The 16363-nt window shown below is 33.3% G+C and overlaps 1 protein-coding gene across 2 annotated transcripts in view; it reads right to left on the reverse strand.

Annotated features, from left to right (window-relative positions):
- Nucleotides 1–16122, reverse strand: part of sprt (PDZ domain-containing protein sprite) — a 178643-nt gene extending 162521 nt beyond the window's left edge. For both annotated transcript variants that reach the window (XM_076409730.1, XM_076409728.1), the window contains exon 1: nucleotides 15880–16122. The gene's annotated coding sequence lies outside the window, so the exon portion shown is untranslated. The remainder of the gene's footprint in view (nucleotides 1–15879) is intronic.
- Between the last annotated feature and the right edge of the window lie 241 nt (nucleotides 16123–16363).

The following is a 16363-nucleotide window of genomic DNA, read 5'->3' on the forward strand; positions in this document are numbered from 1 at the left end:
AACCGTATACAGGAGAGATCGCGTTCTAAGCCTATCAATTCTATGAACTAATATTTGGAAAAATTTACACCGCCAGCTGCCTATATATACATTTCGTCAGACACAACATAAAAATGCATCTCATCTTCTGTCAGCTACTAATACCTAATTGTTTATAGCTCTCCTAAAACCCAAAGCATTTCTGTTAGAACGTACCTAAATATTTGGATGGTGCATTTTGTTGGCGTGGTCGTTTTGCTTTAAAAAAAAAACAGCTTGTTTATTTTTATAACACTTGCAGCTTTCTCCCGTTTAACTGGTGGCACGATAACGGTTAGAAATTCGAAGATACATTTAAGAAAAGTATAACGTCAAGTTATTTACGTTATTGCTTGTATATCCGAACGAAGCAGGTGCGTTATAGGGTGTTTCAGAAGGAGAACGTTTATGACCAACTGCGAGGTTCAACTAAAGTGCATGAAGAAAGAATAGAAATTATATATATATATATATATATATATATATATATATATATATATATATTGCAATTTACTCTAACAAAAAATACCTCACTTTGTATCAATAAACAGATTCTTTTTGTAAATTCTTCTGAGAATTTCGTAGTCGTTCGTGTCTTATCGACATAAACAAGTTAAAATTGGACAGACATCTCAACCACCAAAAATATCCTGCGAACCAAAGAGGAAATATGGTACGTTGATCCAACCAACCTAGAGGATTGAGTCTATTTGATTGATTGAGTTTATTTTACTTTAAAAAATCTATTTCAATTTTCTAAAGGAAATGGCGACTTTTTTAAATATATTCTAATATAATGGGTGTATAAATCAGGATTTTTTTAATGTAAAACTTTATTGTGAAAATATGCGTGCAATGCATTTTATTATAAGTATTGTCCATCGAGAGCCCCTGCTTTTCCCATTCTTCAGGCAATTTCATTTCGAAAGAACGACGTATCTCTTGAGGCTATCCACGAATCGACCCATTTTGTTCGTATCTTCATAAGAAGTGAAGCGTGGCTCAGTCAGGTTCTGACTCATATGTCGTAACAAATAGTAATCAGAAGGAGCATGGTCTAGAGAATACGGCGGGTGGGAAAACACTTCCGATTTTAATGTTTCCAAGCATGTTTTCATCGGTTTTCCAATGGCATATGGTCGAGCTTGTCATACTGAAGAATAACATTGTTGTGACTTGTTCAGCTCGTATTTTTCAGCTGGCCATTTTTGAAACAGTGCCCAACCACGACCCAAAGACATCAAATATAGTCGATAGCTATCTCTATTGATTGTTTCATCGACTAATGCTTTCAAATCTTCGTCTTCATAATTTTTAGCTGACCAGAACGCTCTTTGTGTTAAAATTGCTGTCGAAACTAGTTGAAATCAATGGAGCAGGGTTACTATAACTTTCACAAAGCAATCGATGACTTTCAGTCGCCTATTTCTTCATTGAATTGAAGTAAAAAACGTAAATTCAGCAAATGCAATTTACTCGGTACAACTTCAGACATTTCCAAAACACTTCGTCGAAATGAGACGTAATGAAAAGTGAAGCCATTCAATGATCGTTACAAATGTACCCAATGCGACTTAATACACAGTCATACATTTATAATACCATCTGTTATAAATATTTAAAAATTAATTCATTTCACTTACTATACCTTTCATTGTAATATAAACACACACAATATATTATAATTTCAGCTTCAGAATTTTATTAGTAATTTGTATGTTGTTAAACATCGCATGCAGTTAATATGATGTTAAATAGATAAAACGAATTTGGTTTTCAAGTAGCTTCAAGATAATTTTTAACTATTTCTATGTATTTCTATGTATAACATGCTTATACTATGTCAGCAACAATTATGGTTCTAATGAATAATTTCAATATTTCTATATCTATATCGATATAAGAATGGCCATCTCAAATAATAAAGATATTCTTGTCTATATCACGGGTAATATTTAACTAAATCTAGATACTATAAAATAAAATAAATTTCTATGTGCATACAATTTAATTCAGTCCAAGATGGAATTAAGGGGTTTTGATATTTAAATTGTTGAAAATAACGTCAAAATATAGTATTGGTATACGATAAATAAAATCACTTAATTATCTCTTCTTAGTTATTCATCAGATTAACCATTATCTTCAGATTAATGACTTATTGTTCATTTTGTTTAATTAATACGTATGAGTTACCGTCTTGAAACATATTATAAAATATTCAACAAGAATTTTGTTTTTATTGTTAATGCACTTTCCATTTTTCATATTGGAATTTCATTGTAAATCAGTTAATGCATATAAGAAGTTATATTTAATAAAGCAATTAGATATCTAATTTGTGATAATCGATTAAATCTCACTTGACAAGTTATACATGTCATTGATCTATCGTTGAAAAGTCGTACCTGTTATTTTTACAAGTCTTAATTACTATACATGTCTCTTTAATATTGATTTGCTTCCGCAAAAGCAAATCTACCTATATTAAGCGATATTAAAATATTCATTCTTATATTTACTTCAACATAAGCGATATAATATAACAACAAATTATAACAGGGTTGTTCGGACATATCTAATTAATTTTTTTAGGATTACTATATTAATTGTGTGGTAATAATGATTACATATAAAATAGTACGTACCGACTTAATACAAATATATGTACATATGGAAATTGCACAATATAAACTCTCTAACTTTTCGTAAAAACAATAGGGTTTATGTTAGCTATATCAGATTAACTTGATGACTGGTCATGAAAAAGAAATAAAGAAAAACTGTTCTTGCTTTAGGACAGTTACTAATTGATATAGTCGTGGAGACATAACAGGTCAAATGAAAAGTCCTCGGCCTAACACATAGATGGCGCTCCTAGAATAAATCCATATGTTTTTTAGTTAGCTCTAACCCTCAAAAGATGCGTGTATAAATTTTACAACCGTGGGATCATTAGTTTGTGAATTGTAGCATTTTGTCTCTATAATGTTTACTTTTACTAATTTCTTGTTTTTTTTTATTTGTTTTGTTTTTAATTTATTACTTTTACTTCCATAAAAGTAAATCTACCCATATTAAGCGATATTAAAAAATTCATTCTTATATTTACTTCAACATAAGCAATATAATATAACAACAAAATATAACAGGGTTGTTCGGATATTTCTAATTAATTTTTTAGTATCCCTATAGCAATTGTGTGGTAATAATGACTACATATAACATAATACATACTGACTTAATACAAATATATGTATATACGGAAATTGCACAATATATACTATCTAACTTTTAGTAAAAACAATAGGGTTTATGTTAACTATATCAGATTAACTTGATGACTGGTCATGAAAAAGAAAAAAAGAAAAATTGTTCTTGCTTTAGGACAGTTACTAATTTATATAGTGGTGGAAACATAACAGGTCAAATGAAGAGTCCCCGGCCTGACACATAGATGGCGCTCCTAGAATAAATCCATATGTTTTTTAGTTAGCCCTGATCCTCAAAAGATGCGTGTATAAATTTTACAGCCGTCGGATCATTAGTTTGTGAATTGTAGCATTTTGAGTGAAGCAACATTTGTTATTGTGAAAAAAATGGACAAAAAGGAATTTCGGGTTTAAATCTCACTTGACAAGTTATACATGTCATTGATCTATCGTTAAAAAGTCGTATCTGTTATTTTTACAAGTCTTAATTACTATACATGTCTCTATAATGTTTACTTTTACTAATTTCTTGTTTTTTTTTTGTTTGTTTTGTTTTTAATTTATTACTTTTACTTCCGTAGAAGCAAATCTACCTATATTAAGCGATATTAAAATATTCATTCTTATATTTACTGCAACATAAGCGATATAATATAACAACAAATTATAACAGGGTTGTTCGGACATTTCTAATTAATGTTTTAGTATCCCTATAACAATTGTGTGGTAATAATGATTACATATAACATAATACATACTGACTTAATACAAATATATGTACATACGGAAATTGCACAATATATACTGTCTAACTTTTAGTAAAAACAATAGGGTTTATGTTAACTATATCAGATGTTTACTTGATCATTTTCTGTTCCGGAAAATTTCAAAATAAAAAAATAAATAGTTAAAAAGTTATGAAAATTTTGGTTAGATTTCAACAGGGTTTATCTGTTATTTATCAGTTATTTCTCTATGTGATTATGTAATTTTTAAAAGGGCGACTACATGATAATATTATAATTATTACGGTATAAAAATTAATATTCTAATTTCTAAATATCAGAAAACGATTACCTGTTGTTGAAGAATGCATAAAACCTGCTAAAGAAAACAATATTTATATAGGTCCTGATGAGTATTAACATGTGATAAATTGTATGAACACATATTTTATATTTGGATAGTGTTGAGGGATGGTAAGCTTTTTATTTTTATCATTTAAAAAGCTGATTCTTGAAGTTCCAATTATATGTTTGATGTATGTGCTTGATTGTTGTCCCGTCATGGTAGGCACAAACAATAAAATCATCATCTTCTTTACTAGAACTGTTACTCCTTTTACTCTCAGGAATTATTTCATATTCTTGTTATTTGTCTCCAAGACATGTATTACAAGATTTTGAATCCCTTGCTTCTCATCTGATCTGATGCTTTCTGTCAACCAATGCATTTTTTAACTAGGGCGGTAGGTAGCATGACATACATTCTTCAAAGTAGTACCTTTAATGTTAGCTATATGTTTAATGCAATACAATAATGTTCTGTAATTATATAGTAAATACTTATATAATTCGTACAAAAAAGTTTCGTAAAATTAATCGTTTAGGTATGAAAATGATAATTGACAATTTGATGTATAGTACAGATGAAGTGTTACCAACTTAAAAAATTGAATATTTAGCAGTCACCATTTCGCTTTTCAAAGCTGGCGAGCGTTATTTTCTGTAGAACGCACACATTAACAAGATTGAAGCCATAAAGTGTTTAAAATACGAACTAAAAAATACCTCTGCATCAGATATTCTAAATGCCAATTACCAACTGTATTTTAAAGAAGTAATTAAATTACAAATAGCAAATACGTATAACTATTAAAATGTAGTACCGATGAACTGAATTTTATTCTGACTAGAAGTACATCTGCGTACTAAAAATAATTTCATTTTACACTACAAAATGAAACCTAATTTCTTGTCAATTTAGTAGGATCTTTTAAAACTTTGAATAACTTTGAAAGTAAACCAACAACGTTACAACTATATATGAAAAAGTCTTCTAGCACCTCGCACCAATCGGTTGTACGGTACTCCATAATAATAAAATACAGAATCACGTTGTTAATCTGTAAGTTACCGTACTGCTGATCTCGGACCGGACTTGAATTAAAGCCAGTCGAGTAAAAAAATCTGGTTTGACATGCTTTTTCCATGGCTGGGTCGCATTTCGGTACATGATACTCGTTAAATTTCAGATGACCATCGTGATATTGCGTAATATGACAAATTCGTAATTACCGAGTTCTAACCCCTCCTCTTTATGCTACAATTTTGATACCGTCCGCAAGAGGAATATATGTGTAGCGAGTCATCGTCGGAATCGCTCGAATCGAAGTAATCCATCGTGAATAATTTTATTTATTACCGACGCTTTATCTTAGCACTTAAGCTTAATATGAGTTATTGAACAGGTATATTTAATCGCGAATAATAAGTTTTGAAAATGACTGGCGTTTCTCGGCCAACTTTCATAGATTATACAAATATTTACCAAGAAGTCAATTCCGTTATTATTTTTTTTATTCTAAGAATGCAGGTTTTCTTTAAAATAGACAGATTCACATAAATATATGGAAATTTTAGATATATAACATTCATTAATATCATTCAATATGCTTAGGTGTTAAATAATTAATAATTTTATATTTCATTCAAAACTCAACCCTATATGGTACGTGTATAAGAAGGAAAATAATTTATTTGTGGCCCTTGTTATCCTTTTTAATACGCTCAATCGAAGTAATAGAGTATCTTACAAGATATTTTGATTTTCAAGATCACAATATTGATTTAACTTAATGACTGGTGATGAAAAAGAAAAAAAGACAAATTGTTCTTGTCTTAGAATTGATATCTATATCTATATCATTAATTGATATAGTCCTGGAGACATAACAAGTCAATTGAAAAGTTTCTGGCCTGAGACATGGATGGCGCTACTAGAATTAAATCCATATGTTTTTAGTTAGCCCTAACCCTCAAAGGATGCGTTTATAAATTTGACAGCTGTCGGAAGTTAGTGAATTATAGCATGTTGAGTGAAGCAACTTTTGTTATTGTAAAAAAGATGGATAAAAGGGAATTTCGCGTGTTGACAAAATATTGCTTTTTGAAGGGCGAAAATATAGTTGAAGCAAAACTTGACCTGAAGCCGAGTTTGCGGACACTGCCCCAGGAAAATCAACCATCAAGGATTGGTATATTAAGTTTAGACGTGGTGAAATGAGGCACCGAAGACGGTGAAGGCCGTGGACGCCCAAAAGAGGTTGTTACCGACGAAATCCACAAAATGATTTTGAATGACCATAAATTGAAACTGAATAAAATAACAGACGCTCTAAAGATATCAACTGAACGTGTACATCATATCATTCACGAATATTTGAATATGAGAAAGCTCTGTGCAAAGTGAGTGCTGCGCGAGCTCACTTTTGACCAAAGACGAGTTGATGGTTCAGAGCAGTGCTTGAAGATGATTAAGCGTAATAAACCCGAGTTTTTGTCTCGATATGTGACAATGGATGAAACATGGCTCCATCATTTCACTCCGAAGTCAAATTGACAGCCATCCGAGTGGACTGCACAAGATGAACCAAAGCGTGCGAAAACGCAGCAGTCGGCTGGCAATGTTATGGCGTCTTCATTTTCCGATGCGCACGAAATAATTTTCATTGACTACCTTAAAAAAGGGACCATTTGCAGGACGAAATCGCTGAAAAGCGACCGCATTTGAAGAAAGAGGAAGTGCTGCTTCATCAAGACAATGCACCGTGTTAAAAATCGATGAATTGGGCTTCGAATTGCTTTCTCATCCACAGTATTCTCCAGATCTGCCCCCCAGTGACTATCTACTGTTCTCAGATCTCAAAAGAATGCTCGCTGAGAAGAATTTTTCGTCGAATGAAGAGGTGATCGCCGAAACTGAGGCCTATTTTGAAGCAAGGGACAAATCTTGCTATAAAAATGGTATAGAAAAGTTGGAGGGTCGCTATAATCAGTGTATTACCCTTGAAGGGAATTATGTTGAATAAAAAAAAACAAATTTTGCTAAAAAAATGTGTTTTACTATGGTAGGTCGGGGACTTTTCAATTGACCTGTAAACCACAGGCCCATTACTAGTGATTATATATTTTTTTCTTTGGGCTTAAAACTATATTTAGAATAAAAATATTATATTAACTTGTTAACTGAAAAAATAGGTCGGAAATTTCCAATTCAAAATTAAACGATAGCGCACGAGAAACATAACCTCGCTAACTATATATGGCATTCTACATGTTTTACGTTATTGTATGAAGACTCAACGCAATTTATCCAGCTATATTTAAATTATTAAGGATTATCAAATCCATATTTATACAGCAATATTAAAATTTTGCATGAAATGAATTGTTTATGACTAGGTTAATGAAGAAAAACGTCCTTTTCATCACTTACCTGGCGACCTACGAACATTCTCCATTCGCATTAAAAATTGAATATCCAATTAAGATAACTTTTCTTAGATGTCTTGTCAGAGACAAAAAACAACACTTTATTGCAAAATTTGAAAAACATTTCAAACGATGACTGTGGAATATAGAGCAATTGCAGAAAATAGTGGGACACAAGGTAGCAGTTAAACAAAAAATGTAAGCCTAGATGCATAGAACTAATAATGATTCTATGAAAGCAGAAAATATTTCTACAATATTATTTCTACTTCATTATATATATTACTAGCGACCCGCCCCGGCTTCGCACGGGTGCAATGCTGATACTAAATTAAATACACTACAGAAAAAATATGAACGTTGTATATAAAAACATAGCGGCCCGCTCCGACTTTGCACGGGCATAAAATATATATGCCTATGTCACTCAATGAAAACATGATTAAAATCGATCCAGTATTTTTGGTTCATTCATTACTGCCCTTGGCCTGCACGCATTAAATTTGGAGTAAAACAATTCCTCTTCCCCTATACTTACTATGAAGATTTCCTGCTATCTTTGGAATATCTAAATTCATACAATTTTTATTACATTACACATTTTTAAACGCAAATTTTAAATTTGTAATATCTCCGAAAATATTTGTTTAATTTACATGCTGTAAGGAACCATATTGATTTATATTAATTGCACACTGTATTTAAGGTACTTAATTCGATAAGGATTAATGCCGTATTGCTTAAAATAGCTTCGTAAATAAGCCATTTTCTCACGTAAAAAGTAAACAATAAAAATGGTTAATGTGGGTTATCCCTAAAAGATAAACATATACCATCGCGGACTTTTTTGTAGACCTTTTTATGGTGTACAATACTGTAGTACATTAATTTGATCTAACTCGTAGGGTTAGGCAGCGTTTTTGCTAATTGCTAATAAGCCTAAAAAAATAGGTTAATTTACGACATCACGTTAGAAACCTCTAAAATTAGCAATGTTGCCTTAGTATATTATGCATGTATTATACATATAAACCTTCCCCTTGAATCACTCTATCTATTGAAAAAAACCGCATCAAAATCCGTTGCGTAGTTTTAAAGATTTAAGCGCACATAGGGATATAGGGACAGAAAAGGCGACTTTGTTTTATACTATGTAGTGATCTAGAAACCAAAATACATATAAAGTGTATCAATTGATTCTTTCAAGCACATCTGAATAAAGGTTTAGATAAAACATTTAATAGCTTATATATGAAACGTATCAATCACGATGCCTGTTAAAATCTTTGAAATTCTCAACTATAGAATCAAACGATCAACGTATCTTTTTTCCAGGAACACGGCCATAAAATACATTATACCTTTCCTCCAACAAATTGCTATTTGCTAATCAAGAATTCTATAAAGCTTTCATCAGTTACATGTAGACAAATACCAAAGAATTACAAATTGATTCCTACAAATATTTTTGGATTATTTAAGATGCAAAAAATGCGAATTTATATTTTTGTTTCGCGCTTATATTAGCATGGAATAATAATGGAATGCTTATTCGACATTATAATCTTATCCGATCAATAAAATAAAATCCGAAAATAAAGTAATATTACTCGCATTATTTTATGATGTAAATGTAATTTTTTAAGGAATGAAACACTGTCATCATAATAATTTAGGATTTTTTCCCTTATATTTCAGAATCTCCTTTTTAGCAACTAGGATTTATCTGGACTAGACCTACATTTTAATGTGGTCTTTGATCCACAGTCCTCGGCACTAAGCCTCCCGACTGGCGACTGACCAACTTGGAAATCATCCCAAAAAACACCCGGTCTTACCCAACCTGGTTACTTGTCGGATTTTGCATTCTTGCGTTTTGGACAATCATAAACGTAAATTTACGACTATTCTCCAACAGAAATCGAATGCGCGACTTTATTTAGGAACATATTGGTATTGACCGGTGAAAATAGTCCTTGTTGATATTTTTCTATTCCAGTGCTTGATTTTTTAAATTTATCGCCACAAAACTGACACCGCTTGCCACTTTTATGCTACCTGTAGAATAATTTACTCCTACCGTGTTCAATACTACAAAATAATTTACTCCTGTCATATGTATGCGAGCATTTTTAAAATGTTTGGTAATATTAGTTGTTTTCATGTATTCGGACGGTTTTTTCACATCTAAATGGAAATTCAAAAATATTGAAAAAGTTTTACAATTCATTGCCTTCGAACTTTTTTTGGTCCTTCAGATTATTACTTGTCATTAACATTACAATTACTACTTTTACATTCTTAGAAGAAAAAGTTTCTAAGGGCGCTTTCTGTCAAAAATTAACAAGTCAGTTGAAAAGTCCCCAGCCTGACACCTAGATGGCGCTACTAGAGTTAAATTCATATGTTTTTTAGTTAGCCCTAACTCTCAAAAGATGCGTGTATAAATTTGGCAGCGGTCGGATCATTAGTCTGTGAATTATAGCATTTTGAGTGAAGCAACAAGGAAAAAATGGATAAAAAGGAATTTCGTGTGTTGATAAAATATTGTATTTTCAAGGGAACAAATACAGTTGAATCAAAATACATCATACATGTACGTGTACATTATATCATCCACGAATATTTGAGTATGAGAAAGCTCTGTGCAAAGTGAGTGCCGCGCGAGCTCACTTTTGACCAAAAACCACGAAGAGTTGATGATTCGGAGCAACGTTTGAAGAGGATCAAGAATAATAAACCCGAGTTTTTTCATCGATATGTGACAATGGATGAAATATGAATTCAATCGACTGTCATCCGAGTGGACTGCATACGATGAACCCCCCTCCAAAGCGTGGGAAACCGCAAGAGTCGGCTTGCAAGGTTATGGCGTCTATATTTTGGTATGCATTTGGAATAATTTTCATTAACTACCTTGAAAAAAGAAGGACCGCGACTATTACATAGCGTTATTGGACCGTTTGCACGACGAAATCGCCGAAAAGCGGCCGCATTTGAACAAAACGAAAGTGCTGCTTCACCAAGACAATGCACCGTGTGACAAGTCAGTGAAAACAATAGCAGAAGTCCATAAATTGGGCTTCGAATTGCTTCCTCATCCACTCAATCAATGCTCAAATTTCAAAAGAATGCTCGCTGGGAAGAAATTTTCGTCGAATAAAGAGGTGATCTCCGGAACTGAGGCCTATTTTGAAGCGAAGGACAAATCGTACTACAAAAATGGTATCGAAAAGTTGGAGGGTGGCTATAATCAGTGTATCACACCTGAAGGGAATTATGTTGAATACAAAAAACTAATTTTGTTAAAAAAATTCTTATGAATGATTAAAATACATGCAAGCACCTAATAATTAATCGATAAAAAAATCACAAACCAGATATTTTAATCAATAAAAAATATTATCCCCACGAACACACACACAAACTAATTAACAACGTCACATTCTAATTAGAATAATCAGCACTAACACGACAAGTGATTAAATTAGACGACAAGAGGACGCCCTGAGATGGAAACACGTTTTGTTTTGTTCCTAGATGGTAAACCGATCCGACTTAATCCCATTGGATCAATAAATAATTAATTAGGTGTATTTTTAATTAGCGAACGACTTTATGAATATTAACGCATCAATAGAGTGGCAATAATTGAATGTCCTGCTCATTTGATAATAAAATTATTCCCTGATGCAATCAGCTCGTTACTAAACGAAGTTGATTTAAATTTAAAATACGCAGTATGTCAGAGAGTATGTCGTTTGTTTATTTTGATTATATTCTTTTCGTGCAATCTTGATAGAATGTCAATTGAATATATTTAAAATTTATGTAATGTATTCCTTGTAATTTAATTAAGTTATTTAAAAAGTCCTGTTGATGCTGTTAGTCAGGCCAAAAGAGACTGGTCACCATATGTTACGTGGATCCCATTATGTATAGAATATTTTAAGTAAAATTACCATTAAAATGATATTAGTTATCTATTATAGTACTATGTACTAAATAGCAAAGATAGTTTTCATTACAAAAACAATATATTATAAAATTTAAAAAATGTTTAATAGGATTTACAACAGATGGTGTTACCGTGTATTAAATCGCATCGGGCACATTTGTAACCAACTTCATGTTCAAGCCTCCTTGACTTTTCAATATATGTCATATCGTCGAAGTGTGAAGAAATAATGTTTCCAATATGTTGAGAATGTCTGAATGTCTCCTTTAAAAGTGATGATTCTCACACAAAAGATAAAGAGCGTAAAAAATTGCAGATGAGGATTTTACGGCATTACTCAATGAATTCATCGATGGGGATCGCCACCGGCTACAATTGATGCGTTTGAGCTGAGCACAACACGAAAACCTGCCGGAACACTTGTACATATGTAGCAAAACCGATGAGAACATACTTGAAATCAACCCATCGTAGTCTTCAGACCATGCCCTTTTTGGTTACTATTTCTTATGACATATGAGTCGTAACCTGCCTCAGCGGCGCTTCACTTCTTGTGAAGGTACCAGAAAATGGGTCAGTTCGTGGATAGGCTCAAAAGATAGATCGTTCAAAGAGATATGAATCCGTAAATTGCCTGAAAGTTGGGGAAAGTAGCGGCTATTAATACTTAGAATAAAATACATTATATCGACTTATATCTAATTCATTTTGAAGAACCAAATTCAAATGAAAATAAAAAATTTACTAGCTTAGTATTTCTGTATAACCATGTAAATAAATTATATTTTATGAAAGAATATTAAACAAAAAAAAGCGAGTGGTTGAACGGCGATACAAAGGGACACTGGCGGTCTATTAGGAAACAGACTAACCCGGCTCACCGCTTGCCGCAAATGTCGTTTAACAACTGCATCGATCGGTATAAGTTGATAAAAATACTGTTTATTCATTTCTTAATGCATAGTTCAATCAATCGTAACGTAATCAATCAAAACGTACCAAAAATCGATGACTTGCATTGATTGGACTATGCATTAAGAAATGAATAAACAGTATTTTTATCAACTTATACCGATCGATGCAGTTGTTAAACGACATTTATGGCAAGCGAACTGTCAAACACAAGAAGGTTACATGTTAACTCACCAATACTTTCGGAAAGTTCCCGTTTAGCATAAAACTTTTATCCAGTAACCACCTTCTACGAAAACTTAAACTTCCGATTACATTAAATGAATAAAATATTTTTATGATTATTGATTACTGCCGTCATCACCATCATTTAAAGACATATATGTAATAATATAGATATAATAATATAAGAACTTCTTAAGAACAAGTCCTAAAATGGTAGTTTAATTTGGATAATTTAACAAAATAGATCTTCAGAAAACAGAAGACACTACAAAATAAAATACATAGTATCGGCTTTTAACAATAAAGCTTCATATTAAAAAAATCCTTTAAAACCAATTTATAGACCTAATATGTTCCATGTCTCGAATATGTGTTAGCAAACAAGTCAACTAAACAATAAGCTGCAATGAGAGATGATTTTAAAATTAAATATGCCAACGACTGATTTGAAACCCATCTATCAACAAGTAACAACATTGAGATAATTGTAAACAGATTACAGAACTGCAGTCAATAACATTACTCAGTTCAATAAGAAATGCCGAATTAAATGCTACAAAGTACGAGTTAATATATAAAAAAAGGTTATCTGCCAGTGATAATTGGTTCTGGAATAATTCTGTATGTGTACGCAGTAAAATACTTGTACATGACACTGGATGCCAAAGTCAACTCCGTTCGTTCTCAAGTGCCTCCGTGTTATCTTTTAAACCATCAAGTCACTCCTAAAATACTCACGCAAATGATCAGCAAGATTCGGAACAAAAAGGCCCCGGGTTTCGATAATATTTCGATAGCCCAACTCAAAAATCTCCCTTACAAGCAGCTCGCCGAACTAGGTAATATCATCAACGCCATTCTGAGGCTGCAACACTTTCCATCCACATGGAAACATGCATTCATCGCAGTTATCCCCAAAAAAAGAAGCTAAGTCATCACCTTCTGACTACAGACCTATCAGCCTACTAAGTTGCATTTCCAAACTTGCTGAAAGAGCAATTCATTATGCTCTTAATAACTTTACGAAGACAAACAATATCGTTCGAGATGAGCAATTCGGGTTCCACGCCAAGCACTCAGCCGTTCATCAGGCCCATCGGCTGTCCGCAAAAATCAACTCTGCTTTTAACCGACGTGAAAGACTTGGAACGGTCTTCTTGGACCTAACCAAAGCCTTTGACAAGGTTTGGTACGAAGGCTTAGTGGCGAAATGCATCCGATTAGGTCTACCTGATGACCTAACAGCTCTTATCAAATCATTTCTGTCAGGACGATCGTTCCAGGTAAAGATTGATATTCTCTCTAGCCGGAAAACCATCGATGCAGGAGTTCCACAAGGCTCCCCCGTGGCACCCGCTCTATTTAATATTTTTCTTTCAGATATCCCTAGGAAACCACAAGTTGAGGCTGCTTTTTACGCAGGCGACACTGCTTACTTTGCTTCTTCAAGAGTAGCACCGCACATCCGAAGCTGACTCCAAAAACAACTCGATGAGACGGTCCAGTGGTTACATATCTGGAGGTTGCAGGTCAACCCACAGAAAACCCAGGCCATCTTCTTCCACAAGAAGAGTTTTGCACCGAGTATTTCGCGTCTTAAAATCGAGAACGCCGAAATCCCATGGTCAGAAGAAGCCACCTATCTCGGTCTTGTCTTCGATCGCAAATTTAGGTGGAATTCCCACATTCAAAAGTCCCTCTAAAAAGGTCAAGGTATTGTTAATTTGCTGTTCCCGCTTACTAACCGGGCCAACAGGCTTCCTCTCTCTATTAAATCTCTCCTGTACAAGATGCTGGTTCGATCAGTCGTTCTATACGGCTCCAGTGTCTATCTAAAATACGTCTCACCTAGCCAGGTGGAACGTCTCCAAGTCTTTCAAAACAAAATTCTCAGGAAAATAATCAATGCCCCCTGGTTCGTCAGGAATAATCAAATTCACAGAGAAACAGACGTCCCCCAAGTTCACGATTTTATATCCGAGGTTTACTCGAGATATTTCTCCACTCTTCGTCTCTCGGATAATATATGTATTACCGAGCTGGCCGATATTTTAGGCCAATAACTCATTTGGCTCTTCGTAGCCTTATTCTATCACAGCCGACACTATCCCGTCGTGCTCTAACTCCTAATTGTCTCGACCTTCTCCGGCGAGCGATTAACTAATGTACCGCAAGCTGCGTGGAGTGATAACGACGCCACGTCCTTACCTGGCCCTTGTGCCTCTTAACGGTGTTACCGGTTACGGGCACCCTCCTTACTTACCGTAAGAAGTATCAGTTAGGGTCATTGGATCAGTTGATAGGGTGGGGTTTAGTGGGTGGCCCAGAGGCAACCTCCACATAACCAGTCCAACTCGCTTATTCCTGCGGGTCTTCCGGACCAGGTATCCGTAACAGGATTCCCCACCCGGTTCCAGGCCAAACAAAAAAACATGGATGCCAATGTCAAGTGGAATAGGTATTTTAAAAATAAACAGGAAGAACTTTGCGTGAAACTCAATAAATTGTGTTTGTTATTTGGACGACAATCCGAGTTATCACTCCACAATAAATTATTATTATATAAACAAATTTTGAAGACAATGTGGAACTGTGGCATTGCACAAAGAAATGTCATTATATTCCAAATATCCATGGTATTTTAGAAACGAGAATATCCGCAAAGACCTATGGATACCAATGGTAAGTGAAGAAATTATATGTATTATCATATATTAGAACAATTTAATTATAATATATAATATATTCATATTAATATAATATCCATGCTGTGGATATCACTTGTCCGAGTTCTAATATATTTCCTTAAATAAACTAGTTCAATATCACCTGTCTATGTTTACTATTCACCTGCCTAGTTTCACCTGTATTTAAAGATTGCAGTTGACATTTTAATAGGTCCTAATTTTGAAAATAACGTGTACCAATTATTTAATATATTTTATTATATATATATATATATATATATATATATATATATATATATATATATATAATGTTGAAAAATAAAATATATATAAAATTGTTCTATATATAAAATATAAATTCTGCATGTACTCACTTTAATATTCTTAATTACATATACATCCCCTCGTTTGTTCACAAAACAGCACAATTACTATCCAAAAAAAGACCACATGACGAATGTAAATCCATGCAAAAGTCGCTTTGTTTTGTAAACAATTGAACACCGCTACACGTGACGACGTTGCGCGAAACGAAACGAGCGATACGTAACACCATCGAACGAAGTACGAACGCAACTGACGCTGGGACGACTCACACGGCCGGGTGAAGCATCAGTGAACACAAGCTTCCTCGTGCCTTGAATTGGGGATGGTAAAACTGGATCGCCCGCACCATTGAAGCAAAAACAAATATATTAATAATTTATTTGTCATATTTACTATTTGAATGGTGTTTGTCATAGAGATGCCTTAGACATTTAGAAACCTTATAATTATTTTTAATAAATCTTTTACATTGGTACCTAATTTTAAATGTTTATTGCATTTTTACTAATTAATTTTAGGGATTCTAAAGAA

The sequence above is a fragment of the Rhynchophorus ferrugineus genome, unplaced genomic scaffold, assembly GCF_030347505.1.
Source record: "Rhynchophorus ferrugineus isolate W39M unplaced genomic scaffold, kcgeb_rfMv2 rfM7, whole genome shotgun sequence".
NCBI classification, from domain to species: Eukaryota; Metazoa; Arthropoda; class Insecta; order Coleoptera; family Curculionidae; genus Rhynchophorus; species Rhynchophorus ferrugineus.